This window comes from Pristiophorus japonicus, chromosome 3, assembly GCF_044704955.1.
Source record: "Pristiophorus japonicus isolate sPriJap1 chromosome 3, sPriJap1.hap1, whole genome shotgun sequence".
In the NCBI taxonomy this organism is placed as follows: Eukaryota; Metazoa; Chordata; class Chondrichthyes; family Pristiophoridae; genus Pristiophorus; species Pristiophorus japonicus.
The window spans coordinates 79,585,004-79,590,734 of NC_091979.1; the positions used below are offsets into that span (position 1 = coordinate 79,585,004).

General features: G+C 45.9%; 1 pseudogene; it reads right to left on the bottom strand.

The window, feature by feature from the left end:
- Positions 1 to 4,849: 4,849 nt before the first annotated feature.
- Positions 4,850 to 5,080, bottom strand: LOC139260591 (U2 spliceosomal RNA; annotated as a pseudogene).
- Positions 5,081 to 5,731: the final 651 nt, after the last annotated feature.

Consider the following 5,731-nt stretch of genomic DNA (forward strand, 5'->3'; position numbering starts at 1 on the left):
AAGGCCTAGGTGCTGTTGTTTTACTTCGGCTTTACTTATCCTTACCACCCTATGGACTGTAATTAAATATCGGGCCTATATCCAAACTCGAGAGACTGAAGTTTTGTTAGAAGACTATCCTTCCTACGACAGCAGTGCAAACTCTACCGCAATTCTATGACTGTTTTTAGAAAGCGTCGTTCTACGACAACTCGTAATGACACATCTACCCTTACCAAGGTTCTACTTCCTTTTGGCATAATTTCAACACCTCAACCACTTATGTTATCGCATGGCTCCATTTATCAGCCCACACAAGTCGAATTGGACACCACAATATTAGCTAAGACTCTTGAAATTAAATCAGTTCAAAAAGAAAATGAACTAGTTAGAAAACTCAACACAGCATGAGGAATCTTCGAAGAAAAAAACCCAGCTTTCCAGATGTCCAGAAGCAGAAAAGATATCCTCACACCGACTGGACTGGAAAACATTCCCCATCTTCATCTCCGACCACTGCTTTTCCCACGTCTACAACATCTTGAGACACAGACATATTCCTATAAGAGAATGATGTGGAATCAGTATGAATCACCCCAAGAGTCAAGCATGCTTGGATCCACTTCCCCTATTTGGCCATATGTTGCTTCTAATTCAGCTCCATTGTTCCGCCTCTGGCACAACGACAAATCCATGATTTTACTCCCTGATGATGGAGGATTTCCTTACAATTCAACAATATTTTGTTCCTCAAAATTTTATTCTAACTCCTTTAAAAATATCTGGGGCTATGACGGAATGAATGAGATGAATCAAATGCTCGTTGACGACTGCAAGACAAAAAAATCCCAGTTCATCAAATGACAAATATCACCTTGATGGATCTTGTCTGCCCCAAGATTGGAATTCCAATGGTACCAGACAATTCCTTGCTAAAAAGATCTTCCGGACGCAGACAATGCATGTGAAATGCTAGAAATGTCTTATTACTGAAACACCTTACTGCAGATGAGAGGAGATTATACACTTTTCTAGATTTAAATCGACTTACATCTGGATGGGTGGTAATGAGTGTGATGATTCACTATAACCATGGTCAAATACAATGGCACAAGGGAAAACACGGAGGAAGGAATCTTCTTTGTATTTCAAAGTTATCCTCCAACGAGACATACACCTGTTATAAAGATAATCAAATTCCCAATGATACTTCTACCCAGGACACTTCAGAATTCTCTGGCATCAGAGTTTATTCACTTTACTTCTGGTGTAAGGATTTCAGCTGGGATAAAGTCAAAAGTAAACTACGAAAAATATTGACTTATGCCAACAGGAGCTTACCGATTCAGAATCGAGCAGAAGCTATTAAACCTTACCTCTCTAATGGTTCATCATCATTTGAGGAAAAGTTTGATAATACTTCTCTCCCGATAAACCAATCGGATGTTTATAGAGAGGTTGTACCTTTAAATCAGTCTTTTGCGGACTTCATCAAATTAAGTGATTCTTCCCGACATTGCAAGAAATGTTCTACATCGATGAACACCCGCTCGCTCCAACAGTCTCCTCTGCTGCTAGCAGAATCTGTCCTCACGCTGGATCAATGGAACAGCGATCAAGATCACAGCTGTAAGATGATTGCGGATTTCGTTAAGCTCCAGAAATCGCTTATAGTCACAGGTCTTCGAACTATCCACCAAGAGTTTCTCTCTACAGACGAGGGCATTAGACTCAATAGCCTTATGACAGCTATTCACATGTCCCTTTTAAATCTCCAGTCTAATAAGGTTCCTTGGTCATGGTATGGAACTCTTTTTGTCAATAACCTCAATACCATAAGAGAGAAAGCCCTTGCAAGACTCGCATCTCATGCCATGCTTCACAATATTAGTTCCCTTCCCACCGAAAGAATCCTACTCAGAGATACTGTTTGGCTCACTGAATCTATCAAATAGAGACTGAATATCCTCCTTACAATCCCATTGATAAAACAGACAGAGATATATTACAAACAGTGGAAAATCCTTAATTTAAGCTTTATTAAGACCTCAGCATCATTCAGGGCCTTACTAACGGTTCAACATCCATATGACTGGATGGCCTGTTCATACTTGGAGCCTAATTCTGTCATGAATGTAAACCATGTATACTTTGGTGGTAAAAACGGAGAGACAGACTATTATCTGAATGGTGACAGATTAGGAAAAGGGGCGGTGCAACGAGACCTGGGTGTCATGGTACATCAGTCATTGAAGGTTGGCATGCAGGTACAGCAGGCGGTTAAGAAAGCAAATGGCATGTTGGCCTTCATAGTGAGGGGATTTGAGTACAGGGGCAGGGAGGTGTTACTACAATTGTACAGGGCCTTGGTGAGGCCACACCTGGAGTATTGTGTACAGTTTTGGTCTCCTAACTTGAGGAAGGACAATCTTGCTATTGAGGGAGTGCAGCGAAGGTTCACCAGACTGATTCCCGGGATGGCGGGACTGACATATCAAGAAAGACTGGGTCAACTGGGCTTGTAGTCACTGGAGTTCAGAAGAATGAGAGGGGATCTCATAGAAACGTTTAAAATTCTGACAGGTTTAGACAGGTTAGATGCAGGAAGAATGTTCCCAATGTTGGGGAAGTCCCGAACCAGGGGTCACAGTCTAAGGATAAGGGGTAAGCCATTTAGGACCGAGATGAGAAGAAACGTCTTCACCCAGAGAGTGGTGAACCTGTGGAATTCTCTACCACAGAAAGTTGTTGAGGCCAATTCACTAAATATATTCAAAAAGGAATTAGATGTAGTCCTTACTACTCGGGGGATCAAGGGGTATGACAAGAAAGCAGGAATGGGGTACTGAAGTTGCATGTTCAGCCATGAACTCATTGAATGGCGATGCAGGCTTGAAGGGCCGAATGGCCTACTTCTGCACCTATTTTCTATGTTTCTATGTAACTGTATAGTCACATAAGGCATGCCACCAGAGGGCACTGCGGTGGGAGACCTGATGGTCACCTGCATAGGTGTGCAGGACCCAATATAAAAGGCTGCCCACCATGCTTATGCCTCACTCTGGAGTTAGAATAAATGGGACTAAGGTCACAACAGCCCAAGTACAATACTAGACCTCATGCAGTCATTCATAAGAGTATTAAAGACATCACAACTGGCGACGAGATTACAAACTTTCACGCAACAATGACTAATGTTGGTGCATTAGAAAAGTTCTGAGAGGGTCAAGATTGGGAGGCCTTTACAGAGCGGCTCGACCAATATTTAGTAGCAAATGACCGGGTAGACGATGATCCGGCCACGCTGGCAGATAAGCGCAGAGCTATCCTGTTGATTTAGGCCCGCGGTCTACGGCCTAGTCAGGGACTTGATTGTACCAGAGAAAACAACAACCAAGTCATACGAGGAGCTGGAAGTGCTAATTTGGGACCAAATCAAACTGAAGAAGAGCATCGTCATGGCCAGGCATCGATTTTATATACACTGCCGCCCCGAGGGCCAGGAAATTGTGAAGTACGCTGCCGACCTCAGGAGACTGGCAGGACCGTGTGAATTCGGCGCATCCCTCGTCGATGCGTTGCGGGACGTCTTCGTAATTGCCATTGGTTATGAGGCCCTTCTTCACAGGCTACTGTCTGCCGAAACCCCCATCACTCTGCAGAAGGCCATCAGCATCAGCCAGGTGTTGATGACCTCAAGCTGCAGCTCCAAGCAGATGATGACTCACTCTCAGGACTCAAACCTGGCAAGTACTGTAAATAGAAAGGCGCCTTTCACAGGCAGAACTGTTGAACATGAATCTGCCCTGGGCAGAACGTATAGGCCCCCCAAGTCCTTTAACTCAGAGTCCGTCGAGGGGTGCAAGCATAAGTCGAGTAGCACTATGCTGGCGTTGCAGAGGTAGTCACAGGGCTCATCAGTGTCGGTTCAGAGACTGCGTGTGCAAAGGTTGCAGCACAAAGGGCCACCTCCATCGAATGTGCAAATAGCTGTGACTCACCACATGGTAGAGGAGTCAGCAGATGGCTGTGAATCCAGCTCGGATTACGAGGAGATGGCGAGAGAGGCAGCTCAGTCCCATGACGAAGTGTATGGAGTATTTACCTGCACCACAGATTGTCCTCCAGTGACAATGGAAGTCGAGATAAATGGCATTCCAGTCTTCATGGAAGTGGACATGGGGGCGAGTCAGTCAGTAATGAGCCAGGAAGCCTTTGAGAGGCTATGGAACGATCAAGCTGAAAAACCCAAGCTGGTCCCGGTTCAGGCAAAGCTGCGCACCTACACCTAACGAACTGATATCAGTTGTTGGTAGTGCAGATGTAAGTGTATCCGAGGATGGCACGGTGCACAATTTACCATTGTGGATTGTTTCAGGTGATGGACCAATGCTACTTGGAAGAAGATGGATGGGGAAGATTCATTTTGTAGTGTCTCTGCACCTTGTTACAAACTCACACAAGGCATGGATATATCAGACACGGTCACTCTGTGACCTTCACTTTATTTCCAGGACTGAAGAGTGCTGATCCTGGGTGGGACTCCCCTTTTATACCTGGAAGCCCAGGTGAGGAGCTCACTCCCTGTGGTCAGGGTGTGCATTACAAGGGTACAGGTACAGTATACATGAGTTACAGTTACATACTTATAGTCATTGCAAGATGGTGAAATACATGACACATTGGAACTGGGAAGACTTCATCCCTCCAGCAATCGATGTCCCCTGTGCTCAGATTTTTTTTTTTTTTTTTTTTTTAAATAAATTCGTAGCCAATCGTTTCCAATTCTTTGTCAAGTCACAAACGCCAGAGGTCACCCTGCACCAGTCAAGGATCACTCTGCGCCAATGCTCTTAGCCAAAAGGCCTAGAGCCACTGCACCGTTCCTGGAAGTACTGCAATACCAGGTTCGTGCCATGGAGGTGGATGGGTCAGGTCCCCCACACACCTCCGTGGAGGTGGATGGGTCAAGCCATCCCACCCACCTCCTGTTTACAAAAATGTAAGCATATACCTTCCTGACCAGGGAGAAACCACCCGGAGGTCATGGTGGCTGGTCAGGTTAGTTATGCAGATCTTAGCCAAAAGGCCGAGAAGCGATGCAGAGCAAGCCCCCACCTTCGGTTGGACCAAGCACCGGAGAGCAGATCCGCGCAACCCCCGAGGCACAGATCGCTCATCACGACTGCGTGGCGATGACCCAGCCAAGACGACCCGAATGCACCTTCCCGATTTTAGTGGCAGGTTTCCTGGGGAGGAAAATTGGATCCGAGGGCGCCTTCCCAGCCTCAGTGGCAGAATCCCTGAGAAAGAAGATCGCATCATGGACTGGGAAAAGATGGCGTCCAAACCACGAGGTGCAGCGCTAATGGAGCAAAGACACGAGGTTCCACGCAAGGAAGACGATAGGGGTAAAAGTAATAAGGCCATTTTAAAGGAGGCCAGCAACCTACCATTTTTGAATGAATTGCTTGAAATTGGTAACCAATGTAAAAGTCCAGCTGTAACGAGCAAAATGTTGTTGAGCGATGTCGGGTGCAAATTGCAATCAGCCAATATAGCGGGCGAACAACTAACGGTCGTATACATGTCCAGCGGGCTACCCAATGCTCTAGCATGCATCCCCAGGACCAGAACGATGCATCATAAAGTGTCCCCACAGCTGACAGAAGTAGACAAGCGACAGAGTAAACGATCCCCGGAGTGCAGAGGCACCAGTAGCGATACCCTGCCTCAGATCGGTTTAACATTG